Genomic DNA, 16,026 nt, shown 5'->3' on the forward strand with positions numbered 1-16,026 from the left:
GAAGTGAGCTGATGAAACGAGAGCGCAAGATAGGATGACCCTGGTAAAATAGCTCAGCAAATTTCCATGAGGTCAAAACATGTTGACCATATTTCTTGGGTTGGTAGATCCTGGCTGCCCTCTTCAACTTCAGTAAATTGTGAAAGATGTAGGTTATCCTAAAGGCCACTGGGTAGATGCTTATATATTTTCTAAAATAAAATACTCTTGTGGCAAAAAAAAAAAAAAAAAAAAAAAACAGATCCTTCTAACAAAGAATTAGATGAGACTACAATGCACAGAAATACTTGTGACATTGCAAAATGAATGACCATGAAGACACATTTCTGACTCTTCTATTTATTCCCATATCTACAACCAGTTGTTCAAGTAAAGTGAGAAAACTCTGAGTTTACCTCAATGCTCATTTGCAGAGAGTTGCATCAGTTAATTAGGCATATTTATCTAAAGGCACGATCACGGAGTGCCAGAGCCAGTATTCATTAATCCCATTTCCCAGTGCACACCCACCTATGCCTTTGAATAGCAAGGAAAGCTTATCCTTTTTAAAGTTGTGGCTACACAGTGCTGATCAATGAGATGGCTACATTAGCAAACAAATTCTATCTTCTTGAGTCTTAACTGGAAGTCTGAGGACTTGTATCCCTAACTAGAAATTGTAAATAGGGGAGTAAATCAAAATGAATATTGACTGCATTAAAAAAAATTAGAACACCTTGCAGATATGCTAATAAAGAATGTCTTAGATAAATGTTCCTGTTTGTTTTAACCATAATGAAGGACATTCAAGGAGGAAAGTAGAAAATACTTCTTAATTTTATGGTAGTTCATAAAAAATAATTATGCTAATAAAAATTTGTTAATTTTGACCCTTACCATGCAGTTAACAATGAATATGGAAGTTGCTCTGTGTGTTTCTTGCTAAGTGTAATATAGAACACCTTTATTGAGATATCATTACCATACTACACAATTCCCCCACTTAAAATGTACAATTCAGCAGTTTGGGGTATATTCACAGAATTATACAAGCATCACCACAGTCAATTTTAGAACATTACCCATTTAGTAGTCACTTCCCATTTACCCTTAGCCCCCGAGCCCTAGGCAACCACCGATATACATTGTCTCTAGAGATTGGCCTATTCTGGAATTTCACATAAACGGTTTCATACAATATGTGATCTTTTATGACTGACCTCTTTCACTTAGCATTATGTTTACAAGATCCATCCATGTTATACCATGCATCAATATTTATTCTTTTTTAATGGGCAAATAATTTTCCACCATAGTCATATACCACATGTAATGTATTATTAAATTATTCAATGCCCAATGTCCATTCATCATGAATATTTTGATTATTTTACTTTTAGCTATTATGAATACTACTGCTACCAACATTCACATACAGGCTTTTGTGTAAACACAAGCTTTCATTTCTCTTGACTATACACCTCGGAATCAAATTTTTAAGTCCTATGGAAACTCTATATTCAAGCTTTTGAGGACCTAGCATGTTGTAGTTATTGTTGTTAGGTGTCATTGTCTTGGTTCCAACTTATAGCGGCCCCATGGACAACAGAATGAAATACTGCCCAGTCCCGCGCCTTCCTCATAATCATTGCTATGTTTCTGCTCATTGTTGCAGCTACTGTGTCAATCTATTTTGCTGAAGGTCTTCCTCTTTTTTGCTGACCCATACTTTACCAAGCATGATATCCTTCTCCAGAGACTGGTCCCTCCTGATAACACGTCCAAAGTATGTGAGACGAAGTCTTGCCATCCTCGCTTCTCAGAAGCATTCTGGCTGTACTTCTTCCAAGACAGATTGCTTCGTTCTTATGACGGTCAATGTATATTCAATATTCTCTACCAACATCATAGTTCAAAAGTATCCATTCTTCTTCAGTTTTCTTTATTCATTGTCCACTTTTTATATGCATATGCATATGAGGCAACAGAAAATATCACGGCTTGGGTCAGTCTCATCTTAGTCCTCAAAGTGACATGCTTTTTAACACTTTAAAGAGGTCTTCCGCAGCAGATTTGTACAACGCAATACACCATTTGATTTCTTGACCGCTTCTGTCATGTGTGTTGATTGTGGACACAAGTAACATGAAATCCTTGACAGCTTCAATATTTTCTCCAATATTATCATGATGTTGCTCATTGGTCCAGTCATGAGGATTTTTGTTTTCTTTATATGGAGGTATAAGTCCATACTGAAGGCTGTAGTCTTTCACCTTCATCAATAAATTCTTTAAGCACTTTTCGCTTTCAGCAAGAAAGGTTGTGTCATTTGCATATCACAGATTGTTAATTGTTTTCCTCTAATCTTGATCCCACATTCATCTTCATATAGTCCAGCTTCTTTGATTATATGCTCAACATAGAGACTGAATAAGTATGTGGAAAGGATACAATCCTGATGCACACCTTTCCTGATTTTAAATCACAGTATCCTCTTATTCTGTTTGAATGGCTGCCTTTTGGTCTATGTATAGGTTCTGCATGAGCACAATTAAGTGTTCCAAATTCCCATTCCTTGCAATGTTATCCATAATTTGTTATGATCCACACAGTCCAATGCCTTTGCATAGTCAATAAAAACAGGTGAACACATCTTTCTGGTATTCTCTGCTTTCACCCAAGATTCTACATCAGCAATGATATCCCTCATTCCATGTTCTCTTCTGAATCTGGCTTGATTTTCTGGCAGTTCCCTGTCAATGTACTGCCACAACAATTTTTGAATTATCTTCAGCAAAATCTTACTCATGTGTGATATTAATGATATTGTTTGATAATTTTTGCATTCTGTTGCATCACCTTTCTTTGAAATGGGCAGAGATACGGATCTCTTCCAGCCGGTTGGCCAGGTAGCTGTCTTTCAAATTTCTTGGCATAGATGAATGAGCACTTCCAATGCTGCATTCATTTGTTGAAACATCTCAATTGTTATTCTGTCAATCCCTGGAGCCTTGTTTTTTGACAATGTCTTCAGCGCAGCTTGGACTTCTTCCTTCAGTGCCATCAATTCTTACCATATGCTACCTCCTGAAATGGTTGAACAGTGACCAGTTCTTTTTGGTACAGTAACTCTGTGTATTCCTTCCATCTTCTTTTGATGTTTCCTGAGGCATTCAGTATTTTGCCCACAGAACCCTTCTATCTTACAACTTGATGTTTGAATTTTTCTTCAATTCTTTCAGCTTGAGAAATGCCAAGCATGTTCTTCCCTTTTGTTTTTCTAACTCCATGTCATTGTACATGTCATGGTAATACTTTACTTTGTCTTTCTCGTCACCCTTTGAAATCTTCTGATCAGCTCTTTTACTTCATCATTTCTTCCTTTTGCCTTAGATACTCTCCACATTCAGGAGCAAGTTTCAGAGCCTCTTCTGACTTCCATTTCGGTCTTTTCTTTCTTTCCTGGCTTTTTAATGACCTTTTGCTTTCTTCAGCATGATGTCCTTGATGTCATTCTACAACTCATCTGGTCTTTAATAATTAATGTTCAGTGCATCAAATCTATTCTTGAGATGGTCTCTAAATGCAGTTGGGATATACTCAAGGTCATACTTTGGCTTTTGTGGACTTGTTTTAATTTTCTTCAGCTTCAACTTGAACTGTCATATGAGCAATTGATGGTCTGTTCCTCAGTCAGCCCCTGGCCTTGTTCTGACTGATGGTATTGAGCTTCTCCATTATCTCTTTCCATAGATGTAGTCAGTTTGATTCCTGTCTATCCCATACAGTGAGGTCATTTGTGTATAGTCACCATTTACGTTGTTGAAAAAGGTATTTCCAGGGAATAGGTCATTTGTCTTTCAAAATTCTATCATGCAACCCAGGCATCATTTCTATCATCAAGGCCCTATTTTCCAACTGCTGATCCTTCTTCTTTGCATCCAACTTTCCCATCCCAATCACCAGTAATTATCAATGCATCTTGACTGCATGTTTGATCAATTTTAGAGTGCAAAAGTTGGTAGAGATCTTCAATTTCTTCATCTTTGGCATTAGTGGTTGGTGTGTAAATTTGAATAATATTCCTATTAACTGGTCTTCCTTGTAGGCATATGGATATTATGCTACCACTGACAGATGGGCACATGCTAGCTCAGTGACAGTACTTCAGAGGAGAAAGCAGACAACCAGATCTTCAAGTGCCAACAGAGCACATATGCAGTCATTGGGGTGCACGTTTGTGGCATGCAGGTGTACCAGATAGGCAGTGGGCAGGTCATGTTCATGAATAAGTACCATGGGTGGAAGCTGTCAGCGTAGGCTTCAAGAAGGCACTTTTCCAGTTCTTTCACAATGGGCATGCCTATGCTATGAGCTCCTGGGCCCTGTGCTCAAGAAGTTGGCTGAGCTGAAGTTGGTGTTAGAGTGATGGGAGTCCTACTGCTTCTACTCGAGCACCCTATTACTCATCTACAATGGTAAGAAGTGGCTGGAGTTGGCTCTGAACTCAGATGCTGAGAACTTAGAGAACTTGTCAGGGGAGTCAGCTGACGAGACTGCTGGTGTCTATGCCTATAATCCCAATGGCACCAGCTCAATGGACATGCGCATGATCGGCTCCGCACACACCACCTGCAGGCTATATGGAGAGGACAACATGGTGCACAAGGACCAGGACACTGGTTATATCTTTGGGCTCCAGAGCCTGATAGATGTTGTCACAGAAATAAGGGAAGAGAGTGGAGAGTGAGCTTCCTCACTGTACCAGCATCTGAGAGACTCTACGTCCCAGCTGTGCTGCTTCCAGGAGGAGTTAAGGAGGGTTGCCCCTGCGGCCTAAAGCTGACTCACAGAGGCCTGTTAACCCTGGCCTCAGCCAGCACCAGCCGCCTCAGAGTCTTTATTTAACTATTTCCTCAACATTCCACAGTTGATGATGCAGCCAGCTCTTTCTTCCCTAAGTGCAAACATTCCAATATAAATATTTTTGTTAATTGTAAGAAGATAAAATTGAGTAATAGCCATATTAACTTTTTTTTAAAAATTTGGTTAATACTTTTAATTACCTGATTACAATTATACAATTTCCACTATTAAATATTTTGTGTAAAACAAGTTACAATACACAAGATTTTCATGCAACAATACATATCAAACTACAGAGATATGCAAAGTTTACAGGCCTTTTTGAAGCTTTATCTTCAAAACACCTTCAGGAAAATAAACATTTATTCAACCAGATCTCCCAGCTTTAAAAACTGTAATTAGAAAAATACATTTTATTAAAAAAATCAAGACAATGATTGACCAAATACTGATTAATCAGTTACATTTTAAGACATTTAATAATCTGAACATGAGTGCAGGTGAGATAAAAGTCTGTAAATTATTAATATAAAACTGTAGTATAATAATCAGGTGGACATGACTGCTGACAGTTAATTCTACCAGGTAATTGAATTAAGTAGGTAATTTCCTACACAGTATAGGTGAATCCTCCAGTCTTTTAAACACAACTGTATTACTTCCTCTTAGCTACATGGAGAACACTCCGATTTGGGAGAGATGGAAGAGCAATAGCTAGCCTTGCCAGGACAGTTTCAGTGGGTACTAAATAAATAAAATATGCCTTTAAAGTTGTTTTTGATGAGCTCTGATTTCCAAAATTTAGTATTTTTTTAAAAACAATGTATCAAAGGAAAGCAGTTGTGCTTCCGATTATTAATGGATGTTTGCAGCTGTTTCTTCTCGTTTTGAGTCGTGCCACATCAGCAAATGAAGGTCTCGAAAACTTTACTCCATCCATGTCATTAAGGTCGACTCTACTTTGAAGAGACACCGCTTCCCCAGTCATGTTTTGATTGCCTTCTAACCTGAGGGGCTCATCTTCTGGCACTGTATCAGACAATGTCCCGCTGCTATTCATGAGGTTTCCACTGGCCAATTTTTTTAGAATTAGATCGTCAATTCCTTCTTCCTAATCTGTCTTAGTCTGAAAGCGCCACTGAAATGTGTCCACCATGAGTGACCCTGCTGGTATTTGAAATACCAGTGGCATAGTTTCCAGCATCACAGCAACATGCAAGCCACCACAGTATGACAAACTGACACACGAGTGGTGGGGATCTAGCATACTGCTCATCAATTTTATATTCTCATTAGCGGTATATGAGCACTCCAAACTTTCTCCATATCTTCATCAACACTTGGTATTATACATCTTTTTTTTTTTTTTAATTATAACCATCCTAATAGATGTGAAATGGTATCTCATTGGAGTGTGATTTGCATTTCTCTGATGGTTAATAATGTTGAGTATTTTTTTATGTACTTATTGGCCAATTGTGTATCTCCTTTGGAGAAATGTCTATTCAATCCTTTGCCCATTTTTAACTAGGTTGCCTTTTTATTGTTTAGTTGTAAGGATTTTTATATATTCTGGATACAAGTCTCTTACCAAATATATGATTTGTAAATATTTTATCCAATATGTGGGTTGTCTTTTCAGTTTTTTGATGGTATTCTAGAAGCACAAAAGTTTGCAATTTTGGTGAAGTCCAATTTTATTATTTGTGTGTGTATGTGCATGCTTTTGGTGACATATCTAAGGAGGTATGACAATTGGTTTTGTTTGTCAACAAGCTAGGCCGTTGTACCTAGTAGTTTTGCCAAACACTAGACTAGTTCCTGTTCCATAATGTAATCTAATTATCTTCCATAATTTAATATAATGTGATAAATCAGTTTAAAGGGGAATTTCTTAGGGTATGATCCTCCTTCAAATTATAATTATTTGGGCATAACTCTCCCCCTTCTCTTGACTTTGCACTCATCCTATCACCTGACCTACAGATCTTGGAATACAAGCCTGCAGAAGTCTTCACCCCACTGCCTAACCTACAAATTTTGGAACTGGCAGCTCCCCACAATCCCATGAGCCAGCAGAAGTCTCAGCCTGTTGTCTGACCTCTGGATTTTGTATTTGCCAGTTCCCCACAATCTCATCAGCCAGCAGAAGTCCCCAGCCTGTTTCCCGACCTACGGATTTTGGATTTCCCAACACTGATAATTGCAAGAGCCAATCCCTAGAAGTAAATCACTCTCTCTTCATTCATACATACATACAAACACACACATACACAAATGTATATATATAAAATCACAGGTTCTGTTTTTCCAGAGAACTCTAAAACATAAAAAAAAAAAAAAAAAAAAGGCTTTGCATAATCCAAGGTCATGAAGATTTACTTTTATATTTTCTTCTAAGAGTTTAGTTTTAGCTCTTATATTTAGGTCTATGGTTCATTTTCTGTTAATTTCTGTCCATTGTGTGTGGAATGGGTCCAACATCATTCCTTTGCATGTAGGTATGAAGTTTTCCCAGTAACATTTATTAAAAACTTTTGTTTTACTATTGAGTTGTCTTGGCACCCTTGTCAAAAATAAATTGACTATAAACGTGAAACTTTATTTCTGGACTCTCAACTCCATTCCATTGATCTATATGTCTATCCAGTAAACACACTGTCTTAATGACTGTAGCTTTGTAGTATGTTTTAAAATCAGAAAGTGTGAGCCCTTCAACTTTGTTCTTGAATGTTGTTTTGGCTATTTCTTTATTTTAAAATAAAGAGTGTATGGCTATGCACAGCTAGTTCAGTTAACTGAAGTCTTATTTATATGAGGACAAGTCCTGAAACTTAACCCTTGCATATTCAAAAGCATTCCAGGAAGAAGAAACAGAAAGTACAAATAATCCAAGGTGGATGTCATTGTGGCTAGAGCAGAACTACCATGGGGAAGAGTATTAAGAGATGAACTCAGAAAAGTAAAGATAAGGAAGGGGGTGTGTGTGGCTAGATCATGTAGGTCCTTGTAGATGATAAGTATTTGGCTTTTACTCTCATGAAAATGGAGATCTATCTGATAATTTTGAACATAGAAATAACGTGATATGACTATTTCTATCAGGATCCCTATGGTTGCTATGTATGGAATAGATTGAACGAGGTTAAGGAAAAAGGTTATCTAGTGTAACAATCAATGTGGGTAGTGATGGTTGCTCATACAACAGTGGTGGCAACAGGACTGACAAGACCTGGATACATTCTGATGGATTATGAAAATAGAGCTAACAGAATGCTGATGAAGCAGATGTAAGGTATGAGAATATGGGAGAAGCAAAGGATCTGTTGAGGTTAACGGTCATGAATAGGAGCCAAAGTAAGAGTAAAGATGAGCCACTGCAAATTTATCAACCTTGGAAAGCATCCTAACACATGTTCCCTTTACAGTAGTTCAGCTTAATGCTGCACTACTCTAATCCTCTTTTCTATAGTATCTAATGATATGGCTCAAAATAACCTTGTGGGACCAACTGAAAAATTAAAAAAAAAAAAATTGAAGAGTAGTTCAATATATTAAACTATAACAGTCAATTTAACAGAATGCTAAAATAGAAATTTCAACTAGCCACACAGATACAAGAAACGTGATTTTTTTTTTCCATTTGCCAATTTGCAAAGAATATGGTGGCATATTGATTGTTGGCTGTAAGAGAGCCCCAACTTTTGGAAGAACATATAAAAGGTTAGAGTATGGAGAAAAGATACTGTGAAGAGAATATCTGTGAAAAAAAAGCAGGGCTCTGATGGATAAAGGGCCTCAAGGTAAAGCGAGAGGAGCTTATCATGTCCCACAATTAGGAGTCATGGGGAATCTAAAAGAGAAGAGGTGTGCTCAACAAGTGTTTTGGAGATGGAACAAGGAGCACACAGATCACCTTACGCTCCCAAAGTTTATAAGAATGAGGGATAAATGAGTGTCCCCATGTTCCACATTGGTGACAGTACCTGAGTGAGGACATTCTGGGTCTTCTCTAATAAGACACCTAGGGAGCAGATGAAACATATCCACAAGACATTGGAAGTGACCACTCTGGATGGACAAAGAAGTGGCATGTAACCAAGAGATACATATATCCATTTTGCTAAAGCAACTGCAGAAGAAAGAGGCCCAGCAAGAAACCTTTAAGGAGTCCTCAAAAGCACCATACTGAGAAAGTAATCAAACAAAAGCTTAGGCTAGGCTCAAAGTCTACGAAGCCCGCTTACAACGGTATTTACTTCATCTCCAAGGACAGTGTGAGGAATAGAAAAGACACCAAATATTCTCATTACCTCCACCCCTTCATGCCATGCAGGCTTTTAGATTGAAGCAAGTCCAAGCTGAAGTAGGAGAGAAGATTTTATTTTAAACCAAATCCAGAATTTTGATTAATATCTTGAAATAGAAATTCTAACTTAAGACTTTATGCAATTTAAAATGAGAGGAGAATCTAGGTCAGCCTATTTCTTAAGAGTGAAAAGAAAAGCTAAGGGTTCAGCCAGAATTTTCATCTAGGGCCAGAGGAAGATTATTCTCATTGAATCAAGTATAAAGGAACAGTGAAAGGCAAAAAATAAAATTTGTTTTCTTATTAATACACTAATTGTGCTTGTCCAATGATATTCAATGAACTATGATATCACCATTAGAATAATATTGAAGGAAATTACGTAATGGCAATAAAAAATGTTCAAGACATGCTTTTAATTAATAAAAAGCAAATTAAAACTATTATTATGTCTTTGTCAGATGAACACCAGTATATTTATAATAGATAACACTATTTCTTCATTTTGATTATTTGAATATTCTAAATTGTCTGCCCTGAACTTTTGTCTAATAGTAAGAAAAATGTTATAATCTTAAAAGTACATGTTCTTAGAAAATTGATCCAGTGTTTTGAGCCATTTTCTCATTTCTATAATTTTCATTTTAACATTTAGATTTTACCTCTTTAAAAGCAAAAACTGATTAATATTTTTAAAATGATTTATAGTTTATAACAAAGAAATTTCATATAAAATATCTGGTTTCCGTTTTGTAACAATTCATTAGGTGTACGGGTAAAGCATCACCATGCTCATTTACAAATGAGCTTAGAGAAGGTAAATGAATTACATAATGGGTAGAACCAGGATTTAAAGAAAGACCTTCTGAATCTACAGTAAGATTCTTTACAGTTGAATAAGTTTTTTCTACATTAGAAGTATTATTCAAAAGGACCATCACATTAAAAAAATATTTTACTTCCATTTTTCCCACTTACTTCTTATCCAACAAATTCCAGATGTGCAAGAATCAATGTTCTGTAATTTAGTTACAAGGACGTTATTAGAAGTCTTAAAGTTTTACCAAGGTCCTGAAATTTACATATTTGTGTGGTATAGACTGTGAATTTGGAAGTCTAAATATGTGTATGTGTTTATGTGAATGTGTGTATGTGTATATGTATGTGTTGAGAATACCTGTAACATAGAAATGAGAAGTATTTTCTTAGAGTGATAGTAAAACTATGTATTTCAATTATTAAAGAGTGTACATATATGTGACAAATAAAAACTCTGGTGAAATTTACATTAATAATAAATCTGTATTTTTAATTTACCCAAAATATGTATGAGAGTGATTTCTAAATTTTATTAATAACTGAGAATCTTGGCACATTAACTCTCCTACTATAGCTGGGCTTCTCAGAAATGTCTCTAGCAGCTTCGAAGGGTCATAACAGCTTAGATGTGCATTGTCGGGTGACAGGTGCACAATTCAAACGTGACTCAAATGTTCAGGCTACTTTAAGTCTCATGACTTACTTGCTTTTCATTCTGAAAGAGAAGACAATCAGGGTCTTCCAACTCAGTTAAACTAAGAGGATCCTGATGGGTGGGAGAAGGAGTAATTAAACAATTTTGGTATAAAACCAAAACAAATCAAACCTGTTGCCATCGAGTCGATTTTGACTCATAGTGACCCCATGGGACAGAGGAGAACAGCCTCAAAGCGTTTCCAAGGAGCACCTGGTGACTTTGAACTGCTGATCTTTTGGTCAGCAGCCAGAATCTTAACCACTACACCATCAGGGTTTCCAGTCTTGTATACTCAGGAAAATCTAACCTGATTGAGTAAGAGTGGGCATTAGGGATGTGTACACAAGGACAACGCAGTCATTCTACTCTTAGTCAATGCCATACAGATCCAAAATCAAGTTTTGCTCACCAGATGAACAGGCTAAGTATACTCAAGGCTCTCTCCAATAATTTTAAGAATACAGTATCTTTTCCCTTAAGTATACCCTTAGAGGTACATGCTTTACAGCATTCCTTTGAGGGTTTCATTTTCCTTATCTGTAAAATAGTAAGAATAACACAGCCCTTAGATAATTACGGAAGTTCTAAATGGAGCAATGTATGTAAATGATTTTGCTTTTATAAGATGATTTTTTTATCATTATTTTTGCCATTATCATTTCTCTAGTTACGTAAGACATACACTGTGGTTATTAAAAATAGAATCTCCATAACTAGACTACATGGGGTGGATGCCTGTCTCCATTTTTTCACTAGCCATGTTGCCTTGGCTAAGTTACTTTACTTCTCTTTGCTTCTTTTTCATTGTTTGTAAAATGAAGATGATAATGCAATGTACCTCATAGAGTTATGGTAAACTAAATGAGATAATAACAGAAAGAGCAACCAGTAAATTTTAATCAGTTACTGAAATATTAGTAAGTATCCACAGAGGCTTCTAGCAATACGTATATGATTCTCTACTCCAGGCCCATTAAGCCTGGCTCCAGTAACAAATATGCAAGGGCCAGTAGCCAAGATCCTGTGTAACTAATGCCCTCTTGGGATCAAAGAAAAGAATCAAATTTATTTTTGAAAATTATTGAGGAATTTTGAAAAGAAAATGATATGAAGAAGTGAGAACACTAATCCCCAAAGAGCTATTTATCATAGACCCCATTGGGGGAGCAGAATGCTTTGAGGGCAACTAGTGAACCGGTTAGATTCAGCTGAAAGTTTTTTTTTTTTTTTTTTTGGTCTAAGAAAGTAAATAATCTGAATTGAGTGTCAATGTGGTTTTCACAAGGGTGAAGAAAATTGATTTGGGTTGTATTAAGAAAAGGAAAACAAAATTTACAACCACAAAAGAGACTGCAAAAATCCAAAACTGGCGTGAGGAAACCAAGGATTTAGTATAGCGTTCATAATTCAGTTTCACTCACATCCTTCAGCCAGCAGGACCTGTAACTAAGATAAAAGTTTCCTTCTCTCTCTCCTTTCCTTTCTTCCTTCCTTTTTCCTTCCTTTCTTTCCTTCCTTCCTTCTTTTATTCCTTCCTTCCCTCCTTCCACCATGATTATCCTATTTCCAAGATGTTTCAAGTTCGTAATTTAGAAAGTCAGTCTAGCTAGTCGGACTCCCTGTCTGCTCCCTTGGTTCCACTCTCATTTCAAAGACTTAAAGGTCCGTATTAGTGACAACAAAAACAGCCGCTCCTGGCCACAACCACAGCAGTCAGGGATTTCACCACTGACCTGTCTGTTTCTTACTGCCCATCATTCTACAAAGCTGTTCTTTTCTTTAAATTACAATTCATGATTTATCTCTGTTGTAAGAGCTCAACAGATTCTAGCTCCTTTTCTATACAAGCAAGACAATTTCTGACTCATCTTTCCATTTGGCATTTCTATATTTGTAATGATAGCATTTACTTAAGTGATTACTTTGATAATGACAGTATTTCAAATATGAACAACATTTTGAGGGAAAGATATGCTTTCCTAATAACTCTCTAATCACAGCCTATAACTCTATCTGCACAGGACAGTCTTGCATTTGTGCATAATGAAATCAATAAGGGTAATATACTATTTAATTAGAAATCAATGTCTAGAAAAATTTTAATATGGTGGAATATTACTTACTAAACACTTGCCAACTAAATGAACAAATTCCTATGGAAAAAAAATATGAAAGGAAATATAACTCCTGTCTTCATGGAGTTTGGTTTAGTGGAAAGCTTGCCAGATTTAGAACAGCAGTTTTGGTTTTGGGTGTCACTATATATTGTGATTTGTGGATAAATTATTTAATCATTCACTTTGGGTCACATATTTGAGGGTTGAAGATAAAAATATCTCTGCTGTTTACCTACAAGCTTGTCATAAAGACTGAATTAAATAATATTTCTATAAGCATTTGATAAGTTGCAAATCAATGTAAAGAATGGTATTATTATTATAAAGCTTCTTACCAGTAATATGAGTGTCTTTGTTTAAAGAGAATCGGATTATCTTAAACCGTTTGTATGCATTGGTTTAGGTAGATCTCTGACTGAAGACACAGGCTTGAAAAATGACCTTTAAGAGTCTTCTTAAGTTTTAAAATGTTAATATGTTAAAATATATACCCTTTGAATTGAAAACTAGCAGAGTATCAGGAGAAAAACATTAACTTATGAGAAGTTGAAACTGATATAAATAATTTGAGATTTCCAGGTAAATCACATAGTGTGTCAAATGAATTAAGAGCAATTAATTTTTTAGATTTTTCAGGAACCAATCAAAGTGCTCAAAATCCCAACAGAAAGATGTTTCTATCCTCAGAGAACATCTTAATTGGTGACGGTTAGTAACTCTAATTAATTGTGAAATTCATCTTAATCTACTGGCTGAGACACCCACAACTGTTAAAGGAAAACTATTATAGGTACAGTAATAGCCTTGCATGAGTAACAAAAGCCATGGTTAGCATATTTATATAAATATTCTTAAAAGGAAAACTCTTCCCTTTACCTTTCAGATAGTTTTTTTTTTTTTTTTTTTAATTTAACTACAATAATATTGCATAGTAGTTGAAAACACATAAACACAGATTCAGTAACCAGACTGTCGGGTGGTTCAAATCATAGCTCAGCCTCTTGCTAGATGTGTGACCTTAACTAATGAGCCTAATCTGTGTCTCAGTTTCCTTATCTACAGAGTAAGGATAACAATAATAGTACCTCTTTAGTAGTGTTATGAGAATCAAATGAGTTGAATTATGCAAAGCATTTTGAACACTGTTTAGCAACAGTACGTTATCTCTTGTTCTTATAATGAGATGCAATGCTTCCCCCTTTCCAGCACTCTCCCAGCATGCATTTCACCACCTCCTCCCTCCAAAAAAGCAGGCACTGACACTTTGTATTCCCTGTCTTAACCTTTTTTCTTTAATTAGTCCAAAGCGAAGGCTTTATTCCTTACCTATGCAGCATCTGCCCACCAGACACTCTACTACTGGGTTACATATACCAAAAACCAAATGCATTGCCGTGGAGTCGATTCCAACTTGTAGCGACCCTATAGGACAGAGTGGAACTGCCTCATACAGTTTCCAAGGAGCACCTGGTGGATTCAAACTGCCATCCTTTTGGTTAGCAGCTGTAGCTCTTAACCACTATGCCGCCAGGGTTTCCAGGTTACATACATGACTAATCGAATCTTCAGAAAGGAGCCCTGGTGCTGCAATAATTAAGTGCTGGGCTGTTAAACTAAAGGTGGGTGCTTGGAACTCACCAGCAGCTCAGTGGGAGAAAAGACCTGGCAATCTGCTCCCTTAAAGGTTAAACAAAGAAACAACAGACCTATTGCTATTAAGTTGATTCAGAGTAGAATTGCCCTATTGGGTTTCCAAGGAGTGGCTGGTGGATTTGAACTGCTGACCTTTTAGTCAGCAGCCAAGCTCTTAACCACTGCGCCGTCAGGGCTCCCCTTAAAAATGACAGCCCAGCCTAGGGAACCCGATGCGGCAGTTCTACACTGTCACACAGGGTCACTGGGAGTCAAAATTGACTCAGTGGTGTACGACAACACAATCTTCACAAACATCTGCAATGTAGACATATTATTTCCCCTGTTAGACAGAGAACAACATGCTTGGCAAAGTAGAGAGTCAGTAAAGAAGAGGAAGACCCTCAAGGAGATGGATTGACACAGTGACTGCAACAATGGGCTCAAGCATAACAACGATTATGAAGATGGCACAGGACCAGACAGCGTTCCATTCTGTTGTACCAAGGGTTGCTATGAGTTGGAACCGACTGGACGGCACCTAACAAGAACAACAACAATTGCGTAGAGGAAGATGAAGAGGCTCGAAGACTCTAAGTAACTTGCTCGTGGTCACATAAGTAATACGTGTAAAGCTGAAATTTGAACCGAGGTCTCACGATTCAAAAACCTGTCTTCTTAAACTAAGCTGTGATGATGAAACCAGAGCAGTACTTGTCTGCAGGAGGTGGGGGGAAGGAGGATTGGTTTGAAAGTGGTGGAAGGAAACTTACTGAGATGATGAAAATGCTCTTCGTTTTGATTGGGGTAGTGGTTACTTGAGTCTATACACTGCTCAAAATTTATCAAACTGTACCCTTAAGATTTGTGCCCTTCTTGTCAAACTGTGCATATAAAATCCGTTTCTTTCATTGTATATAAAATATGTCTCCCCCCAAAACTTTGTTCTTTATGATATTTTATTTCCTTACTCCAGGAAGCCTTACTAATGATTCAAGCTAATTGTTCTCTTACTGTTTTATCATTACAGTTATACCTATTCACGTACATAATTATTTATGTTCTCAAGTTTTCAATATTTATAGATCTTTCTTCCAGAATGGATTCCCCTATAGCACCGAACATACGTTTAAATTTTTTCTTCCTCATAGTGTCTAGTTACATACAAATTCATAGAGAAAGATGCCATGTGAGGGACAGAGAGACATTTCATGTTTTCAGCATGCATCTTTCTGTTTGAGTCTATCTATTTTTATCTGGTGAGTAAAGTGTTAATGGGAAATATTATTTATATTTTTATAGAACCAACACCCTTCGTTTGGGGGAAAAATAATTTGCAGTAAAAATATTTTAATTTATTTTCTTTCTTACTGTGATTATAACTTAAAATACAAAGTTCCCCCTAAACACACACACACACACACACACACACACACACCCTCCAGGGATTGCTTCAGTAGAAGGATAATAATATCTCACATTGTCTCCTGTTTACTTAGAAAATAAGCTTTTGAAAGTGGTTCTGCTTAAAGTATACTAAAAAGGTCATTTGAAAGCTTTGGACTTGTCTCTCTTTAGCCAGAGGGTGGCTATCAAAAAGCAGATGG

The sequence above is a fragment of the Elephas maximus genome, chromosome 18 (assembly GCF_024166365.1).
Source record: "Elephas maximus indicus isolate mEleMax1 chromosome 18, mEleMax1 primary haplotype, whole genome shotgun sequence".
In the NCBI taxonomy this organism is placed as follows: domain Eukaryota; kingdom Metazoa; phylum Chordata; class Mammalia; order Proboscidea; family Elephantidae; genus Elephas; species Elephas maximus.